General features: G+C 41.5%; 1 protein-coding gene across 6 annotated transcripts in view; it reads right to left on the bottom strand.

Moving 5' to 3' along the window:
- Positions 1-22,195, bottom strand: part of Gpatch2 (G-patch domain containing 2) — a 306,528-nt gene that overhangs the window by 132,149 nt on the left and 152,184 nt on the right. The window lies entirely within an intron of this gene.

The raw sequence follows: 22,195 nt of genomic DNA, 5'->3' as shown, positions 1-22,195 counted from the left end.
ACACATTGAAAAGAGACTACTTAGACTCTCTGTACTCCTCTAGCAACACATCATAGGCTTTAGAAGCCCCACCCTACAGGTTAGATTTCAAAACAAAGAAGTTAACTCAAAATAAGTCCGACACTGGCTAAAAGGCATCATCTCACTTCAGTAAGTGTCTTGGCAGAACCTACTTATGAAAGGAAAAGCCACACTTGGCTTTGTCATGTGGCTGGAGTGGAAGTTTGCTGTGTGTTCTCTGACTATAGTGTTCTATGGAGGACAGTTTAACATACGCCAGGGAAAACTTAACACGGCATAGAAAGCTTCCTGATGACCACTCAAGCAACTCATTTTTACTCTTTGGGTGATGGTTGACAATCGCTATGAAAATACTTTATGAAAATTGCAGAAATAGGTTGATCAAAATTTAGTAGAATCATGACAGATACTATTAAATATCCCAAACTTTTACTGTGGTTTAAAAGCTATAGAAATAAATTTGGAAACTTGGAGCTAAGTGATGCAACCATGGAGTTTTAATATTTAAGAGAGTAAGTTAAAGATTTCTTTATCATTTTTATGTGTATCTGTGTGTGCCTGTCTGAGTTTATATGCAGCACATTCATGCAGGAGTCTCCAGAGGCCAGAAGAGGGCATTGGATTCCCTAGAACTGGAGTTGTAGGCTGCTGTGCACCATCATGTGGGTGCTGAGAACTGAACCTGGGTCATCTGCAAGAGCAGCAAGTGCTTCTCACTGCTGAACTATCTCTCCAGCACAAGAGGATGACTCAAATATATTATATTAAAGAAAGGTGAGAGAATTAGTGAACCTCAGAAAAGTCCAGTTTTTTGCAAGATGATAGAGATATTGTTTTAGCATCCTTTCAGCTGTGAACTGCCAGATTCCACACACATGTGGCAGTCTCTAATAAGTGGGTCACAGATGAGAGAACTGAAAAGGAATTACATCTGATCTTTAATGGCTCCTTCCAAGCAGTTATGGTCTGCCAAGTTACTAATAAGTATTATTTAAGAGTCCCTAGGCACACATTTGTACAATGTTTCCCTACAGACTTGGGAAAAACAATGTCAGGTTGTTGGATCAATAGTTATCATTTCACTCAAGTCTGCTATAACATGGAAAACCAACTCTGGACTCTTACAGCATCCTTGTCCTGGCTCACAGTAGAGCAACACAGGGCTTGGTATTCACTGACTCCATCTCTAGCATGCCTGGAGACCTGGTTCACACATAAAATTGTATCAAAATCCCTATTTTGCCAGAGGTAGGGCACAGAGATGACTGCAGCCTTGTGAATTTGAAGCATCTTTATGCAACAGTGTTTAATTGACTAATAACATTTATTTACTCAAAGATGACAAAAAAAGGAGTAACAAAACTGTTAGGAAGCATTCACAGAAACCTGATTGGAAAAGCTCTGTATATTTCTTTCCCTGACCAAACTGATAGGTTCCACATCCAGTGCTTAGAGCTGGTTAGCACATTTGCATACTTTTATAGAACAGAATGATTGGAGGGAGGCTTCTAGAAATGTTACTGTAGGAGATACAAAAAAATGTTCTTCAAATGCTTAGGTGAAAAAATCAGCTTAAAGGATACATTGAAATTATGATTTGTGTGTGTGTGTATGTGAGCATGTACCATTAATTAGAATATTGCATAGCAGATAAATAGATAATAGATAGATATGACAGATGATAGGTAGGTTGGTAGTGATGGCAGATGATTGATATATAGATGATGATAGAGATGACAGATAATAGATGATGGATAGATGGGGATAGATATAATTGATTTATAGAGATCATAGATAGATATGTAGGTAGTAAAATGACAGATGATGATTGATGGGGATAGATAGATGATGAAAATGAAGATAGACTGATAGATGACAGATGATAGATAGATGATCAATGATGATAGATGATATAGATAGACCAACAAGATATGCCAGAGGAAATTTTTTGTTCTTTGTGTTTTCCTGTATTTTGGAGATTTTTTTTCCTTTATCATAACATGGTGCATTTTTACTAAGACAATACACTAGTAAAATAAAATGTTGCCAACAAAAGAAATGACAATTAAAGGAGAGAAGTTTCCAATTTAGTTCAGTATTACTCTGTTTTCTGTTGCATATTTGTTATGGGTGTGATGTAACACGAGATGGTGGACTAGAAAACATCATCATTGAAAACTCTGAAATTGGGGCTGGAGTGATGGCTCAGCAGGGAAAGGCTTGTGCTGCATGAGCCTCATGACCTGAGTCTGCACTTCAGAACACACACTGGAAAGACAGGCTTGACTCCCCCAAAGTGGTCCTCTGACATCCACACACATGCACTGTAGCGCAAGCGTCCCGCCCCACCTAAAATAAATTTCCAAGCCCCAGAACACTTTCTATTTGTTGTACAATATATAATTATAAGCACATCAGATGCGTAGACTAATGGCCAGTGGTGCATGCCCACTGTGTGAGGACACAGCCTCTGACTACACAGCAAATCTTCATTTCTTTCTTAAAACATGAATTCAGTGAAAAGTAGAAAACTATGATTTGTAACTTCTTTTCAAAGTGAATTTTAAGTTTAAAAATCCAGTTCTTTTTCTGAAAAGATGACCCAGTGATCTCAGAGCTCATCCTCACTCCAGCTGTGCCCTGTAGAGGAGATTGAGGTCAAGAGTCCCCTGATCCTAACCCTCTGTTTGCTCAAACATAGGTGAAGTTTTTAGGCATCTCTTCAACAGGTCAGAGTGAGTTTCTGATAGGAACATCATCTTGTGTGACTCCTCCCTTCCTTCAACATACCCTGTGCAGCTTTTGAAACTTAAGTATCTGGATCCATTTAGTATTTTAAAGATACTTGGTAATAAATGGTGTATCTAAAATATAATCTCAAGTGGTGGGTATTTAAGTTTTTCCCTGTTCACCCTTTTACAGTATTTCATTACACCTCTGTACTTATATTAATATGCACCATCATTTTGATGTCCTAGGTCTAAAATCTATTAGTCAATGAGCATGCATACTTAAACATCTAAATATCACCATATTTTCTCCCCAAAAGATTATGGCTATGCACCCGCCAATGTATGTAGAAGCCCCTTCCCCCAAATGCTTGTGAACATTGACTATGGTGCATTCTTTCTGTTTTGAGTCTTACGGAAGCATCATGACCTCTATGTCATGGTCCCCCTGCATCTGAGTTGCATTCCCACCACTGCTAGTGAGACAATCTTGATCTTAGAACTGATCTGAGAAACCTGTGGGAAGGAACAGCACACCCTTCTATTGGCAACACATTTTATGTGCATATATCCTGACATGGGATCTGTTGGTGGTTCCTGAGGAAGTCAGCTTATCCCAGATACTTAGGTGCTCTGCAGCTCTCTAGCCCATCTGAAGGCATAAAGATCGACCCTCATGGTCTCCTTTTTTGTTTTTCTGCACAGTTATACTTTCATAAATATCTCCCTGTGTACATTTTAATGGGTCCTGAGGGAGGAACCTGTGTTTAGTCTGGCATTTGTGTTAGAGTCAAGTAACTATATGTATATTACTCACCATAGAATCCTATGTTTCTGGCCATGTCTTTGACCTTAAATGTCATAAGCACACACTGGTTTGTTCAGAGAGTGCAGCCAATTCACGTCTTATAGCCCTAGAATTCCTACATCGGCGAGGAACGACATAAGATGGCAGAATATACTTAAAAAAAATATGTATCCTCAAATATTTGAAAATGTCCTTTGAACCTATGTTCTCATTTGGATGTCCCAAAGGCATCCTCATTTCAACATGCCTGAAATGTTTTGTCTTCTCACATTGACCTTGTCCCAGTTGGCATTGCCATCACCCAGAGGCCCAGTTTAGAAAACCCAGTCTTTTTTTAGATTTCCACCTTTCTGTCCCTTTATACATTTCATATGCCACTATAGCCTGTCACTTCATTCCCCATAATTCCTTCTTGATTTGGCTCCATGTTCTTTTAAAAGTTTTTAAATTATGTTGTGTGCATGCGTGTGTGTGTGTGTGTGTGTGTGTGTGTGTGTGTGTGTACACGAGCGCATGCAGGTGATGCAACACTATAGTTGTGGAGGGCACAGGACAGCCTGAGGAGTTAGGTCTCTTTCCTCCATGAGTCCCAGAATGGAAGTCAGGTTATCAGACTCGGTACCTTGTGTTAATTACTTTTCTACTGCTATAATATAATGATATATTATATTATATATATAACACAAGTAAGTACCTTGTGTTAATTACTTTTCTACTGCCATAATATAATGATGATGATGATGATGATGATGATGATGATGATGATAAACGACCAAGGCAACTTATAGAAGGGTTTAATTGGGATTACAGTTCCAGAGAGATAAGTCCATTACCAACACAACTGGGTTGTGTTATAGCAGCCAAGCATGGCAGCTGAAGCTTATTCATCTCGATCAATAAGCAAGAAGCATAGAGAGCAAACTGAGAATTGTGCATGACATTTAAAATCTCAAAGCCCATTCCCAGGGACATACTTTGTCTAGAAAGCCTACAGCTCCTAAACCTATCCAAATATTTGGAACAACTGGAGACCAAGTATTAAAATGCCTGAGACTAGGGGGGGGGGCATCTCATTAGACCACTACTTACTTCTACTCACTGAACCATCTAGCTGGCTTGGATTCCTATTCTTAATTTAACGTATCTCTAGCTTAGTTCAGGCACTCAGCAGTGGTGACTATTTTGAAGCAACAGGTAGAGGGACACTTTTATCCATCGCTAGTATTTCCAGCATTCAGAGTGACAAAACGGTCTCTGAAATGAGCTTTTTCCCTTCCGTCCATCATTTGATCACAAGATTGTATTCTAAAACAACAATGTACTTTTTATTCTGTGGTCAAGGAAACAGAGTTGGGAATCAGAATCAGGTAATGAACATTTGAATCACAACTCTACTACCCAAAGTGACTATTACTTTTCTCCTTGTGGGTCCATGTAGGTGGCAAAGCATGCAATTCTGGGGGGTGGGGGGCGGGGCGGGGTGGATTTGGCTTTGGCTTGGCTCACAGATGGGGAAGGTTCGGTGGCAGGAGCATCTCTCAGCCATGGCTGCAGCAAGGTGAGGCTGCTTGCTCACAACTGGGCAGATCAGAAAATACAAAGGAATGCTGACACCAAGCTGGATTTCCTCCTCCATCCTTTCATTCAGTCTGGGATGCCACTACTCACATTCAGGGTGGATCTTTCCTCGTCCAGTTCTAGAACTGCCTCCTGGGTTATTCTAATCTAGTCAGGTTGACAATGAACATTGACCTTCACCAGTTTACTCCTTGTCAACTTAACACTTCACAACATCACTTTTAATGCTGTTAAATTACATTACACCACTCATTATTTAGGATATAGCTACAGTGCTGTCTTATATGAAGATAGATGGCTCATTCCACCCTCTAGCTTACAGTTTGTGTCAAATTTAATTGATTTTCCCATATGTGATGGTTTGGGTGTGGTTTGTTCCCACTAGCCACTGTTTGTTCTGCAGGGGTAGCAGTATTGGGCCACTGTAAAACAAGAGATGTATCTGGTGGAAGGCCAGCTGGCTCTTGAGATGGATCTTCTGCATTTCTGTTAGGGTGTTGCTGACATCTCAGGGGAGGGTTGGTAGGAAAGTCCGAGTCTGGCCCACTCAGTTTCACTCCAGCTTCCTCTTTGGTGCTGTGATTACTTACCTTCTGTATATGTTCCTGCCATGCTGTGAAGTCATCTGTGGTGAGTCCTTTACCAGGGATCCCTCCTCCCCACACAGACCTGATCTCGAACCTCCAGAACTGTGAGTTGAGGAAGCCTCTTTTGTGAAGTTAGTTTGTCTCAGGTATTTCTTAATAACACAGTTCTTAATAACACAGTAGTAAGTCATGCTCTTCTGTATTTACTCAACATTATTTAAGACAAAGTCTGTGACTTAGTTTCCTTCTCTACTGCTGTGATAAAATACCCTGACAAAAACAGCTCAAGGCAGAGGGGGTTTATTTTAGCTCACACTTAGGATATAGTCCGTCATGGCAGCTAAGTCAGACAGCAAGAGCTTGAAGCAGCTGGTCACATTATATCCACAGTCAGAAGAATAAAGCAATGAATGCACACATGCTAGCATTCAGCTCACTGTTTCCACTCTTATACAGCCCAGGATCTCCCGAAGAGGGAATGGTGCCACCCACAGTGGGTGAGTCTTCCCACTTCATTTAACATACTCGTGATAATTCTCTACAGAAATACCCACAAATCCACCTGATCTGGGCAGGCTCTTATTAAGACTCCTTCCCCAGGCAATTCCAAATCTTGTCAAGTTAACAAATGAAATTAAATCAGTGTGTAACTTATATGTTGTACATTCTCTCCCTTTTCTACTGAGCTTCTAGAGTGACTGGTACATTGTGGTGATCAAGAACTTTAAATAATGTCTTGTCAACTTCAAATAAAATAAGAGATATGACCACAAAGGCTTTCAGATAAAAACTGTGCCTCTTCTAAAGACAAAATTAGTAGTTTTTGTTTATATTATATTTTCTTTTAAAATGTCATTCTAACTGGGTTATCTTCTTTTCTATAACCTTGATGTTACGGCCTCCTAACCAGCTCTTAGGAATTAGTTGCAGTAGCCACATTTAAAATATAGTTGAAATTGTGACACAGAATTATGTAACTTAATCCCAGTAAAAGGAAGGTTTAACCAAATAAAATGTTTATTTAAAATGACTTTAAGGGCTGGAAAGATGGCTTTGTAGGGAAAGGTGCCTGCTACGATGGTTGGTGATAGAAGTTGGATCCCCGAAACCCATATAGTGTAAGGAGAGAACCAACTCCTGAAAGCTGTCTTCTGACCTCCACACATGCTCCACGGTACGTGAATGCATGCACATGTGTGTGCTAGTGCAGCCATGTGTGTGTGCTCACTAGGACTAGATAAATAGTAGATAAATAATGAAGTACTCCACAAACATAAACAAATATTAACATGAAAAGGAGGATGGTCTTGGTTACTTCTCTCATTGTTGTGAGAAAAGACCCAACAGAAACAATGTTGAGGAGGAAAGGTTTAACTCACAAGTTAAGAGTCTACTTTCCACCGTGGAGAGAAGGCATGGTGAGGGGCTCGTGAAGGTGGAGCTTGTCCTGTGGCTTCTCACTGTTGTTGGATCAGGGAGCAGAGAACTCATGTCAGAACTAGATGTGGGTATAACTGTCAGGACTGGAATCCAGAGACCAGCCTCTTCCAGCTGTGTTCCACCTCTACACCTCCTAAACCTCCCAAGATATTGTCTCAGGCTGGAGACAGGTGTTCCTACACATGAGACCTAGGGACATAATAGGCACTTCCCATCCGAATGAAGAATCTAAGTACTTTAACTGGGCAGTATTGGCTAGAATTTGAGAGGACACCCATCTTTGATAGCTTAGAAAAATAGGCATTAGAAATGTGACTGTTTTTTAACACCCTAGCTTTTGAAAACCAATATGAATTCTACTGAAGTATGTTTAAGAACTCTCATTTAGAGTTTAAGTGGAAGAAGAAAAGCCATATCATCTTTGCAGATGTTGAGAAGAAATTCATTGCGGGCAATCACCATTTAATATCCAGCACTGATTTCTGGACAAGTGCTTTCTCCAAATGATAAATCAAATGTGTTGGGAGTATCATTAATCTCAGAATATAAATGAGACAAGCAAGAATATTAAGACAATGGAAACATTAACATTAAAAATCAGCCATTTATACCAAAGAATAGAAAAGAATATTAGGAAACTATCCTGAAAATTTTGAGGTTGACATCAACATACTCTGTAGCAGAGACAACTGTGTAATGCTAGCATGTAGGCTGAGCTGTAAATATTTATCCATCTAGATGCCATGTGGTAGACACGTTGCCAACACTACACTGCTATAACTAACATTTGAAATAAAAGGATACAAAAATTTGCATTTAAAATAAGGATGTGAGGCCAGTGAGATGGTTCTACAGACAAAGATGCTTGCTGCCAAGCATGACAACTTGACTTTGATCCCTAGGACTCATTTGGTGGAAGTAGAAAAAAACCATTCATGAAAGTTGTCCTCTAACTTGTACATACACTGTGGCATATATTCATGTAGGCGTGCATGAGCACACGCACGCACACACACATACACATAGTCACATATGAAATAAATAAATGTAATTAGGAAATTAAAAAAAAACCCAGGGACATCAAAACCAACAGTTTCCTTAAATGCTATTTATCCCATGATGTAGGCAAATGAGACTACTTTCTAGACTTTAAACAGGCCATATGTTTCAGTTTCCTTCCTGCTACCATGATAAATACTTGGACCAAAAGCAACTTGGGGAAGAAAAGGGTTTATCTGGCTCACACTTGCAGGTCACAGTCCATCACTAAGGGAATCAGGACCAGAACTTGAAGCAGAAACCATAGAAGGACATGCTTGCTGTCTCACATAGGCTCATGCTTAGTTTCTTATACATCTCAGGATCACCTGCCTAGGGAATGGTGCTGCTCACGGTGGGCTGGGCCTGCCTCCACTAACAGTCAGGACAATCCCCCACAGAAATGCCCACAGGCCAACCTAATCTAGGGAATTTCTCAAGGCTTTTGTCTCAGGTGACTCTAGGTCTTGCCAAGTTGACAATTAAGGCTAACTAGGACACCGTGCGCCTTTTCCCCATCTTTATTTCCATTGTTTCTTCTATTTGCATGGTTGTGTCTATATGCCAAAGGCTTTACTTTAAGACCCAGCAGAAGAAGAGCTGATTTTTATCAATTACATAGTCAGGTTGTTGGGGTCCACAGAGGTTTCCTAGTGAGATCTGTCTTAGCTTGCTTTACACAGCAGGGCTGCATAAGGGGATGGATTGATCATGTGCATTGACCACGTGCATGGTCACCAGGTGTTTGGAAGGGTCTACACTTGGCTGTGCTAGGGGGAGGTCTTTTGCTCCACCCCTTGGCATTTCTATAAATAGCCCTTTAGCCGAGACATAAGGGGCTGGTGGGTTTTGACCCAGGCCCTCTGGAGGCTATGCTATGTTTCAATCTGTCTCTCTCCCTCCATATTCCTATCTAAATATTTCTCACTTCTCTCTGCTGTATCCTGGGGAAAAAGTGGGGGTAGGTCCCCCACTTCAGGTATTTTAAATTCTTGAAAATTTGAAGCTTGTTTACTTATTTATTCAATTATTTAAATGTAATTCTGGGGCATGAACCCCAAGCCTCACACATGGCAGGTGAAACACTCTACAAACAAGCTATATCCCCAGCTCTCAGGCTGTAAATTATTTTGTTTAGTGACTGATTCATTTATTTCTTTTTTCCTTTCAGACAGGATCAGGTATTGCAGCCCAAGCTTAGTAGATTGTGTGCTCTTCTTCCCTCACCCTCCTAAGTGCTAGGATTCCAGACATTCACCCCTAGACCTGGCTCCTAAAACTTTCAATGAATGTTTTGGGCAAACATTTTTGTAGAGATTTATATAACATCTCAACATTCAACATGATGTTGAATTGCATAATGTCAATTTATTTGATTTTTATATAAACACTTGGGAAAGTAAGGGCAGAATGGGGCATGGTGGTGGTGGGGAACTTTCTGGATGCCCAAATGTCATGCCTACTTTCTATTGTCACTGAATTTGAGGCGCTGGGTAGTTTATAATGAAAACAAAATATTTCTTACAGTTCTGGAAGCTACAAAGCCAATGCTTTATCTGTCAAGGGACTTCTTGCTATGTCAGTATAGTGGAAGGCATCATGGGCATGAGAAAGGGAGGAGCCAGACCATGTCAAGAAAGCTAGACTCAGACTCACTATACACACACACACACACACACACACACACACACACACACACACACACACACACACACATATATACCTATACACACATATATATGTAGTTACCACTTGTGATGGTAACCCAGTCCTGGATACCATTATTACTCCATTCCTGAGGATGAAGCCACCATTAAGTCAATCATCTCTTGAAGGTTCAGCACTCCTCATACTGCTACACTGGTAATTAAATTTCAGCAGCAACTTTGGAGGGGACAGTCACCACAGTACCATGGCTCTTCAAAACAAGTATGTCTGGTAGGCCAGAGCCATGTATTAGAACCTGCTCTTTTCCTACTGTCGCTGTGGTAGTTTCATTATATTTTCAATTTGACACAATGCAGAATTACCAGGATATGGAGTCTTATACATTGTGTAGACCAGGCTGGACTATGGGCACATGTGTCAAGGGCCTCTTAATAGAGGAAGGAAGGCCAACCGTGAATGGATGCAGCACCATTTTGTGGGCTGGGTCCTGGCCTGTGTTTAAGTATAGAGTGGGCTGAGCACAAGTGAGGTGCATGCATTCATTCCTCTGCTCACTGACTGCTTGGAGTTCTTGCCTTGACTCTCCTCAGTGATGGACTATAACCAGGGACTGTGAACTCAAATAACCCCTTCTCTCCTACATTGCCTTTTGTCAGGGTATTATTATTTTTTTTTTAATCTGAGCAACAAGAAATGGAACTAGGCAGCAATGCTGATCCTTAGAACCCAGTTCTTACCTTCCCTGGGCAGGCTGCACATACCCGAGGGCAGAAAATAAGCAAAGTTAAAGGATTTCTCTTAAAATATATAAATACTGAGAGGTTTTACATGGACACCTCAGTTCTGGATGCATCCTACCCAGTTTTAAAACCCTTACTTTTATTAGTCATGGTTAGATTGCATGTTAACCAGCTGATCTATTGATATTGATTCTATAAATGTGATCCCCCAGCCTTAACAGATATAGGTTGTAAAGTAGTGAACTTCCTGAGCAGGCAGCCAATAACAAATTTCAATCCAACAAGATTCTGTGAGGCCCGTTGCCAGGCAGAGTTAGCAGGGCTGCTCCTGAACAAATACCAGTTCCACTAATTGCTGTTACACGGGATTTGTTCTTCTGGGGGACGAATTTGGAGCAGCAGATCTTGGTATCACATGCTATCATTGGTGTTTTAAAATATATTATGGGTGATTATCTGATGGGTATCGGGATGGTTTCTGATTTTCAAATTTCTTAACTCCCTTGCATTCGGTTGCACACAAATGTAGCTGCGCATCCTTCTCTCCTTACAGATATAAGCCTTTTTGTACTTGGCTTTGGCTTTATTTCTGTTCCTATTATTATAGAGGTTTTCCGGCAACCAGCTGCTTCTTTTCAGCATTTATGAGGATTTGGCCATTTTTTATTATTTTATTTCAGTGGTGGGGAGTCCAGAGTTCAGCTCTGGCAAGGGGTCCACCAGCCTGTGTTTTGTGAGTGGATTATGCATGAGGCTGGCCCACACCTTGGCTCTGATTTCAGCTTTAGGGGGCCTCCTCTTGCCTTGGAGCCTGTGGAAAGTTGTTCTCCATACCTCCCAGAGCGGGAGAGACTAAGGCTTTAGGCTAAATTGCCAAATCCCGTATTTGTGCACCAGCAGGCAATAAGTGAAGAAGCTTAAGCATTGCGTTCCTACTGTCTGAAGCCTACAGACCCTGCAATCAAACGCGGAGACCATATTCCAAAACAATTGTGTCCCATGATGGTTTATTATGGGAAGAGTCAGTCTCTCAAAGGATGCTTGCCAATAAAACAAAGTGAAAAACTGGATCTCTTCATAATTTCTACTCCACAAACCACAATTTTGTAGATGATAGCTGAGCTCTTATTCAGATTTCAAAAACCACTTTGTGTACTTAGAGACCATTCATTCACACAGGGCCCAGGATGGAGGATTCCTCTGCAGGCAGCAAGCAGCAGCAAGCAGAGACTGGCTGTCTCTGCTGAGCCCATTCAGGCTGTCTGTGACCTTCCTGCCCAGCCATGCTGACAGCCTGTGAAGACTGAGTTAACCATGAGGTCCACCCAGCAGCCAGGGCTAATGGGCTCCTTCTTCCTGCCGTGTTGAAGTTGGGATTTATCTGCCTGTAGAATGATTTTATAGACACCTCAGAGTCAAGCCTTTATTTTTACATCAGAATGCGGTCAGCAGCAGGTAAACTGCAGATGCCAGCCAACTTCACTAAGAGGCAGCATGTGTGGGGGAGCATGTGTGACTCTCATCACCTCTGGCGGATATTTTGTTTACAGATCTCTGTGAACTTTCCTCTTAGTTAAGAAATGCAAGAAATAAAATCAGGGAAGCAACCCTTCTCACACTGGGTGTGGAAATGATGCTTTTTGTTGGCATTTTCTAAAGTGTGGAGCAGTTTTAAACATCCTTCTCTGTATAAAGTTTGTATCCATGGAATCTCTCATCCTCACTGGCTGGTTTTGTGTGTCAACTTGAGACAAGCTACACAGTCATCAGAGGAAGGAGCCTCAGCTGAGGAAATGTCTCCTTGAGATCCAGCTATAGGACATTTTCTCATTTAGTGATCAATGAGGGAGGGCCAGCCCATGGTGGGTGGTGCCATCCCTGGGCAGGTGGTCCTGGATTCTATAAGAAAGCAGGCTGAGCAAGCCTGAGGAGCAAGCCAGTAAGCAGCACCCCTCCAAGGCCTCTGCATCAGCTCCTGCCTTCAGGTTCCTGCCCTGTTTGAATTCCTGTCCTGACTTCAGTGATGAACACCAATGCTGAAATGTAAGCCAAATAAACCCTTTCCTCCCCAACTTGCCTTTTGGTCATGGCGTTCCTTTGCACCAACAGAAACCCTAACTAAGACACCCATTTATCCAGAGAGTTAAATTTCAATTATGAACTAGTTCTTAGGTAACTATATAACTAAAAATGAATATGTACACTTTGGGACTGATGAGCTAGTATCTATATTCGAAGATAAAAATGATCTATGTATCGATCATCTATCTATGTGTCTCTCATCTATGTATGTATGTATGTATGTGTGTGTGTGTGTGTGTGTGTGTATGTATGGATCTATCTTGTATCATCTATCACAGAGAAGCAAGTAAGAATCAATCATCCTGTCAAAGAAAATGAAAATGTTATTTTCACTCTGTTAGTAACTGCTTAAAAAGGTAATTACATAAACATAAATATAAATAAACATTATATTAGAGCTAAAGAGTGGCTCAGTCAGTTAAAGCCCTGGTATATAAGCACGAGGAACTGAGTTTAAATCCCAGCACCCATGTAAAAAGCTCTTCCTGGTAGTGCTGGGGGTTGGACATCTTAGAGCCACTAATCAGTTAGCCTATCCAACTGAGAGCTCCAGGCTCAGTGAGAGACTCTGTCTCAAGAAGTGGGCAACAGTGAAGGAAGATATCTGATACAGACCACTGGCTTCCAAATGCATGTGCCCACGTATGCACACACATAAACACATACAAGAGAAAAAGGGGAAAAAAGCCATTTGAAGGTGAGACTGGTAGAAAGAGCTGATATTTCACTAGATTCCGAATAGACACAGACTACAGTGGAATCTTCTTATAGGCTAGATGAGAGGACGAATATAGGCAGACACAAGGACATGCCAAAAAAGAACACAGATGGGGAGTCATTGAGAGAAGTTAGAGATTCTGGAAAGCCTCAGGTGTTAGTGAACAGGTCTATGTGGTTTGGTACCTTGATATTCTTCTTTTATAGTGACATGCAGCCTTATTAAGAGTTATAAATTTTCCCAACTCTCTATTTTTTTGAAAGTCCAATGTGAGCAGAGCTTGTGTTCACAGCATGAATCCTTGAGGTACATCTGTTTAGATAAGATTGGTTTCTGTGCCCATTGGCCAATGCTGGGGCCAGTCTACTTATGGACTGTTTTGAATATCACTGCTGAATTAATGTTTCTAAAAAAGATCCTAAGTCTCTTATGGGCAGTGAGTACTGTATGAAACTCATACAGTACTCATAGTAGCCATATGGCGTATGCTCCATAAATACCTAGCAAGTGGCATTTAATTAGAGGACAGGGAGAGGGCACATTCTGCACTGACAGAATACGACTGTCATTGATCTCATTTTGCTCTGCAATGAGCCGTTTACCTAGCCTAACGACCTGCGAGATGCTTTATTTTCACAGATGCAAAAGTCATATTAAAGAATGGATCCAAAGCCAGATATAGCAGTGTACACTTGTGACTCCAGCACTCAGAAGGCTGAGGACTGAAGCAGGATCATCTCATTCCAGGGCAGCCTGCACTGCATAGTTGAAGCTTCATCTTGTCTCAACAAACTCACACCCACCATAGATCCAAGAAAGGTCACAGTCAAGCCTCGTATTAACGATACCAATAAGCATTTCCTGGCCTTATCTAGTGCATCGTTGATTTGGACATGGAGAAAGATGGTGAACTCTAGGTAGGTTAGGCTATTTCTGCTCAGAGCCAGGCTGAGCTGTTACACCTGACCACTTCGCTACAGGCTTCGGCTAATTTAGGCTGATTTCCTGTTAGGCCTTCCTTTGGTTGTTTTAATGTTATCTGTCAAATAGATGACATTCTGATTCCTCATCACAAAGCCTCCTCTGCTGTATTGGTATTTGTGTTTAAACAAAATACAGTTTTCTTGCTCTAGAGAAAGGGTACTTTGAAAGAACTCCATCCCTTCCTAGTGTTCATTTCTTTCTAGTTTTCTTGGGGTTGCTGGGCCTTGTCTGTAGCCACTACTCAGAAAACTGCATTATTCTTTGCTGTTGTTTTTCTTAGTCAGTATCCATAGCCTTTCATCGTCTTAATTTTCTCTCAACTCATTCCAATTCTTCAGACTGTATATAGCATGAAGGCTGTGGTCCCAGACCCCAGATCTTTGAAAGAAGAGCCACCCTTTCTTCACTGTTCTGGGAAATCGGCTTGGGTTCCTGGCCAAGACCATACTGCCCAGTTAGTATTCTGTTTTTGTGAGCATGAGACCAGCATGTCCTGAGGTGTGTATGTTAGGGGCTACTGTTGGATGTTCACTGTGTGGGCCTTATCAAGTCTAAATTTATCTTAACTGCAAATGAGCTGGGCTAGAATGCTGGTATACTATATTGTATTTTGAAGGTACTGTTAGACATAAGTTACAGGGTAAAATAGTATCAAAAGAAATAAAACATTTAAAAACCTTTGATACTATACACTATAATAAAGGCAGATTAGAATATTAGTTTACATAACCAGCTTTTCTGCAGTATTAATTTGAATTGCTAATAAGTCACCTGTAAAGAATATAGCATTATATATCCTTAAGTATTACATAATTTGGACTTTCTGATCATTTAGGAATGAGACTTTTCTAATTCTATTGCACTAAGGAAGTGCCATCGAGTCTTTATAAACAGGGACTAAAGTGAGGTGGTAACAGTTGCCTGTGAAGTTCACTGGAAAAAGATGCAGCAATCCCTGCCTAGAGGCAACATCCAGTGTCAATTCTTCCTCTTGTCTAGCTTCTTCATTTGTAAATCTTGACACCCAAACCAGAAGTCACGCGAGTTTCCTGAACTGGTGTGGGACAGACCAGATTTGAACTCAGGTCATCCAACCCCTGGCCACTGCTCCTCTATAACTTGCTGACTTATTCTTTGCAGTCTGGCCTCTGCTCTCTGGTTGCTTCTTCCTGATGGTAGGAGCCCTGGGCCTCCTCAGTGACAGGTTGGAAGCAGGTGGAGAGGCGGTTATATGAATGGGACAGTTGTCAATGAAGGAATCCAACAGTAGCTAGCACTCTCCTCCACCAGCAAACAACAGTAGGTTTACTTGCTTGGCTATGATAAACCAGAAGTCCCAGATGGGACAGGAAGACTGAAGGACATGAGTTCAAACGGCCTTTTACAGCTTTGCTATGATCCATTTTATTCTGTAAAAACTGTAAAATGGTTCAGTGAAAAATGCCACATATCATATGTCCATTAACCTATTTAAAAAGTACAGCGGCACTCTGATTATTTTCCAACTTTAGAGTCCTCCTTTGAAATAATGGGCCTTCTCTAGATAGGAATGGCAGGGTTAATGCTGGATAGAGTCAGGCTCAATTTAAAAAAAAAATAAAAAGGAAATATGAGGCTGAGTCCTTTAACATGCTCTTTTGCCACAAGATAGAACTTTATTAAAGCATTAGAAGGTATAACCGCACCTTTAAAACTGTACATTCTTAGCTGACTGCACAATCAGAGGGAATCCAATAGGTCAAGTAGAGTGGTACTTTTCAGTGTTTTATAATGCATTTAAATATTATCCAACATCCAGCAGAGAATTAGTATTATACGAATGTAACAGGAAGCCTCTTAATTTAGCCTGTGCAAAAAGGGACATTTATTATAAGATAAAGGGGAGCCTTATGGGATCAAGACTAAGTCCTCAGGAAAGAATTATAACCATGGTAGAATGCTCAGGAGTCCCATATTAACCAGACAGGCTATTTTACTTTCTTGTGTGCTCACATAAAAACTAAAATGGGACAATTGACTGTTATTATGACTTCAAATTTGTTTTATCCAAATCTATGATGGATATTTAATAAATACTGGTCTGGCTACTTCAGCTTCTTCCCACCCCCTTAAGTATTTAATGATCTGTAAATAAGCAGTTGAGAGAGCCATCTAAAGGGATCCTTTGCCCCTTCACAACATGACAGATTTCGGCATAATGGGAAGGATTCACCCCCTGGTTCATGTGTTTAACAAGAAGCCTAGGCCGACATCCTGTCCAATTCGTAAAGTTGGTCCCAAGGAAGAGAGGCCACACTTTCCACAGAAAAGGTCTCTGAGGCCACAAGGAACTCACTTTCCTCTGTTCTCTCTCCTCACTCATTCCTTTGGTCCATTTATATACTCTTCCTTCTCTTCTTGACAATGGCTCTTCCATTCAAGACACCAGTCATAATAAGACAAGATGAACTGTCGTGGCCTTAATTCTTCAGCAGAGGGTTGAAGGGTGGGAAAGCTGAGACAGCTCTCAGGAAAGGCATGGGGTAGTCGTCCAGTGGGTTCCACTAGAGAAGCCCACGCCTGGATATGGGCAGAAGTTGGATGACACCACACCCAGTTCTTTCAGGAAAGCCTCAATTGCATCCTTATTCTCAGGTGCCTCTTTAAGAAGAGAGTTTGAAAATATCAATTTTAAAAAAGTACTCTCTTGGTGATTCTTACACACTGCAGTCTGATAGGCACTGTTCTAGAATATACTCTCAAAAACATTGTGAAAAGACAGAATTTCAGGCTGAGAAAATTATAGAAACAGTGGTTTTCTGAGTCCTAAGTCAGATGTCTTCCCTACCAGGTCTGGCACAGGCTCTGTATTTCACACTCCTGGGCCTATGAGAGTAGCAGCAGAGGTCAAGAGAGCCATAGTGAGTCAGAGGCCAAGGAAGGCATGCTGATGTTCCCACATGAGCTATAGACAGCCAGTAAGAAGTTTTTCACTGGCTCTTAGTGAATGAATTCTCTATTTTTACTGTTTACACATTTCCAATTGAATGCATACTTTTTTTTAGAGATTTGTTTTTCTTGATGTGTATGCACATGTCTGTGTATATGCACCTGTATCTGGGTGCCATCAAGGGCCACAAGAGGATGCCAGATGTCCTGGAGCTTGAGCTACAGGCCTTTGTGAGCTGCCTAACAGGGGTGCTGAGAACCAAATCTGGGTCCCCTGCAAGAACACTAAGCTCTCTTAAACACTGATCTACCTCTCCAGCTCTGAATATATTTTTAAAAACCTAACCTCATCTGGAGTCATAGAAGCTTCTTACTAAAGGCATATACTCCCGTTGCTATGGAATTAGAAAACTTACTTCATGTGACTTGGCTGGAAATTCGATAGTGAGTTAACCCCTCTGTCTAACCTCTCCTTCAACCCTCTAGGCAGGAGTATACAAACAGGAAGAACTTATGAATGCTGTCCTTTCTGGAAAAGTGGGACACAAGGAAAGTGACCACTGTACTCTGCCAAGACAGGGTAAGATGGTCTTTCAGCATTCCTGCTTCGGAAAATGGTCTGTCAGATACTCTAGGCCTGTAGCCAATTTGAATGCACCAACAATGCTGAGAAACATTAGGTGACTGTCCAGGCTGCCAGCTGTCTCAGTCTTCTCTTGCAAGATTCCCGAAAGTTGCTTGCATCCATCTTCCATTTCTCAGGTACCATTATATTCCTTCTCAGGTCTTTGATGGGATTGAAGACTAACAGTTATAGTTACAACTTTATATATATATACACTTAGATAGAACATATTAAGTATTAAATTCAGGTTCTTTAGGATAGGACACCGTTTGGAATGATCTTTGTAACACGCCATTTGCCTATGCTCTAGACTTCTCTGGATTTTAGTATATGTTACTTGCTTGATATTGTTTGCATTGATTGTAGTTTCATCTTATCTAGGTCATTATCCCTCATTACTCCTGGACAATATTTGATAACCATTCCTTTGTATATAGTCTTGTATTAAGTTAGAACCTTCTTATTTAGACAAAAAGGGGGAGATGTAGTGGGTAGCCATTCCAGCTTTGGTCTGGAAGTTCCAACCCCCACTGAGGCTTCGGCAACTATCACGCCTACAAGGCTGGGCGAAGGGAGGGCCCTGAAGACCCGAGATTGGGATGCACCGTGCTCTCTTCCTGCTTGGACCCTGGACGCGAGAGGCAGACCGAGGAGAGTTCTCCAGAGAACACTGCCTGATTGCACTGTGTCTTTCACAGAACCCGCAACCTACCTATCCCTTCATTTGTAAGTTACGCCATTAGATAAATCTCCCTTTTAACTACGTGGAGTGGCCTTAATAATTTCACCAATACTACAAGGTAGTTACTGTTATCCCCGAATTCAGCAAAGTGTTTGAAAATACCAAGACCAGACCCCATTCACAGTGTCAGGGACAGACACTGTGGCTGGCCAGTGGGGAGTATTTGTACTGCAGTATTTATGCACCAGCCAGCACATACAGTAGCGGCCCCAAGTAAACCTGTCCGTCATTCTTTAAGGAGCAGCTCCAGTCCCATCTCACCATGCACTTTCTGACAGTCCTCATTTCTAAAAATATTTCATTGTTCAAAACTTAGAAACATTTTCATCACCTTACAGCTGGGAAGCATGTTGCCACGGGTAGAGGAGAGAAACCTTCCTGATTCTTTCTCTTCCTGCCTCTCCATAAAAGTAAGGTACATCTCAACACTGATGGTGTCTAAGAGTCAATGAAATGCTGACTGTACTACTTTGATATTTAAGTCTGGACACGTAACTAGGGACACATGGTAGAAACAGTTCCTGTACATCAAATACCCATGTGCTCTCCTGCTGTGGGGAGATTCCATGATTCAGTGTGCCTAAGTGGCCAACGGAGCAGGAACAGAAGTGATATGTGCCCCCCTCAGCTAAGGAAGTTAAGTGCTGGCAAATCTCCTTCCTTTCTTTGCCCCGCCCTTGCTGGGAGCCAGGAGATAGCTATATGAGCTCAACTCAAGTGGGTATGAAGGCTCCTTTGGATGTGTCCATTCTAAGAGCTGATGCTATAGAAGTGCCCCTGGGATGCTACTCACCTTTGTTCCCACCTGCTTCCTTTTTCCTTATCAGCACACTCAACCTCACAGTCCTTTACACTAACTGGCCTGGGGAGAGCTAGAAGCCACCTTAGGAGGAGGAACATAAGGAACAGCATGCACTTTCTAGTCTCTAAGTAGACAATGCGACTGCGGAGGTGACAAAAAACAACGGGTTACTTTTCAAGATGGCTCTTCACTCAAAGTCTTCTGGCTTCCCAAGAAGCCCTTAGGAGGGACTGGTTCCCGGAGCAAGATGGTGCTCCAAGAATTCTCATTCTTCTGATAATATAATTCTCAGTGCACGCCTGTGTTGTCAAGAAAATGCCTTATGGCACCTCCCTGAATGGAGGAACAAATGGAGAGAAAGACTATTTGTTTGATGTAGTCAGATTCTCTGGAATTTAATCCTATATCCTCTTCATGGCTGAGCTAGCCATTCAAAATTAAAATGAACCTTTCATCCATGTGTATCATAAATGGGCATTTATCAGGATTATATGATTTTGCAACCCATCTGAATACGTAACCAGAATTTGTTTTCTTTCCGTTTCACTATGTAATTACCATGCAACAATAACAAAAGTGACATGTTTGAAGAACAGATAAAATGCTATAAATTGGCCAGTAATGGTGATATTTCCTCATCTTCTGGAAAATCCATTTATTCTCTCTCAACAAATCAAGGCATTGTCAGCCCATACTCATCTTGTGGCCAGAGGGGCTCCACCAATTTCTGGATGTGAGCAAGTCCTGGAATGCAGATGAGGCCAACTAACGAAGGCTTTCAGAACAGGCCGCTGGTCTTCGCTTGCCTCAATTTCTAAATCATCCGTAATGGGGCCAAGACCTCCCAAGCACTAAAAAGAGCGAGCTGACATGCTGGACAAACTGTTAATTTTTTCCTGAAGAAGCTGCTATATTGCACATCTGTCACTGCAGCGCAGACAATTACTCACTGAGTCGGGGAGGGAAAATCTGCCGCTTGTTTCTAGCTGAGTTGTTAAGGGGTCTCATGGAGAAACACAATGGCCTGAGAGTCAGAACGCACGGGCTGCAGCGTGCTTGGCAATTTGTCTCTCAGTCTGGGGATTGTCTTGTGATATTATGTCATGAAGAATAGGCCAGAATGTGTTTTCAAAGTAGGAAAGGCATTAGATATAATGGGATGGAAGCACAGGTATAGGAAGATGTGAGTCAAGAATCAAGGCTCATGGACTACAAATCAATGTGACTAAGAGCTACATGCACATTATGGAAGTGTATTGTTAGCATTCCTAACAATGCTGTGGCTTTGCATTTTAGACTTCCCATGTTTAATATGTGCTCCTAAGTGCTTCACACAAGCCCCAAATCTCTTTTGGGAACAGCATACCTCTTCCACCAAGCACAGATCACCTACACTGGTTCTGTAAAGAACTACATCCACCAATGTAGAATGTCAGAATCCCAGTTAGTTACTTAGCAGAACCTGCTCTATCCTCTTCCCCCTTTCTTCCAGGTTCATTTGTCCAGCCCACTGTGCACTTCTGGCATATGAACAAGTTCACTTTGATCAGAGATTTCAGAACTGTTTAATTCTGAAAAGTGTATCTTCAGTCAGTTTTATTCTTCATTCTACATTTAATAAACAATGGTGCTAGAAGAAGAAATTAGCATTTCTTAGATTTCTTTCTTTCTTTTTTTTTTTTATTGAGACAGAATTTCCTGTAGCCCAGGCTGGTTTCAAACTTACTCTGTAGCTGAGGCTGCTCTTGAACTCCTGATTCTCCTGTCTACCTTGACTTACCAAGGGCTAGGACTACAGCCATGTGCCATACCTGGCCATTAGAACTTTAATAGCAAAATGTGCAACCAGACTGAAGATAACTGGGCTGTTTCTATTTGGGATCATGTTTTAATAATCTTCAGGCTGAGAAGACAAAGAGGCAAATTGTCAAGTACTATATGCACTGCTAAAGTGCATGATTTATTGGGAAAAGTCACACCAAGGTGGGGGCGCTAGTGACTACAGAAACACAAAGACGCCCTTCTGTTGTTGCCTAACCTGTCCTCAAAACTGAAGGAGTAAACAGCTGGGATTCTGGTGATGCAGCACTGAGGGCTGAGAATCTGGGGTGATTTAAACCATGTGATGATTCAAAGCCAGGTGACAAAGCTGATGTACAGATAAGACTCAGGGTGGCTATAGTAGATCATAATCCTGGCAGGTATGGCAGGGACTCGCCAGACACAAATCCAAGGCTCCTTAAGGTGTCAAGTGTGTAATGAGTCCTTATTCTGGATGGACTCAGCAGAAGGGGCCTTCATGGTCCACTTGTTGGCTGGCTTTTTATTACTGTAAGCCTGTTACATAGTGAGTGTTTAGTACCTGTTGAACTAAAACAAAAATCACTTACTGTAACAACTCTACTCACTTTTGTGGAAGATCCTGTTACCACAAAAAAAGTGAAGTGCCTTTTCAGTTTGATGAATATTACAAAATATTTCAAGTGTCTCAGGAGGTCATGAGAGAAAGTGAGCCATGCTGCCCTGGCCACAAGATCCCAGCTGGAGAGAGAACTGAAGGTCAGTTCATTCCAGTTCCAGAGGAAACAAAACCATGAAAGTGTGGAAGAGCAGGTCACTATCAGTTCTGAATACATTTGTGAGTCAGATACACTGCCAAAGTTTTCTTTAACAATTTGTTGAGACACTGAAAATTCCCAGAGCTT

Source organism: Peromyscus californicus, unplaced genomic scaffold (assembly GCF_007827085.1).
Source record: "Peromyscus californicus insignis strain IS unplaced genomic scaffold, ASM782708v3 Scaffold_14__1_contigs__length_90479793_seg_2, whole genome shotgun sequence".
NCBI classification, from domain to species: domain Eukaryota; kingdom Metazoa; phylum Chordata; class Mammalia; order Rodentia; family Cricetidae; genus Peromyscus; species Peromyscus californicus.
The sequence above is the reverse complement of the archived record's forward strand: the minus strand, read 5'-3'. Positions and strand labels throughout refer to the sequence as shown.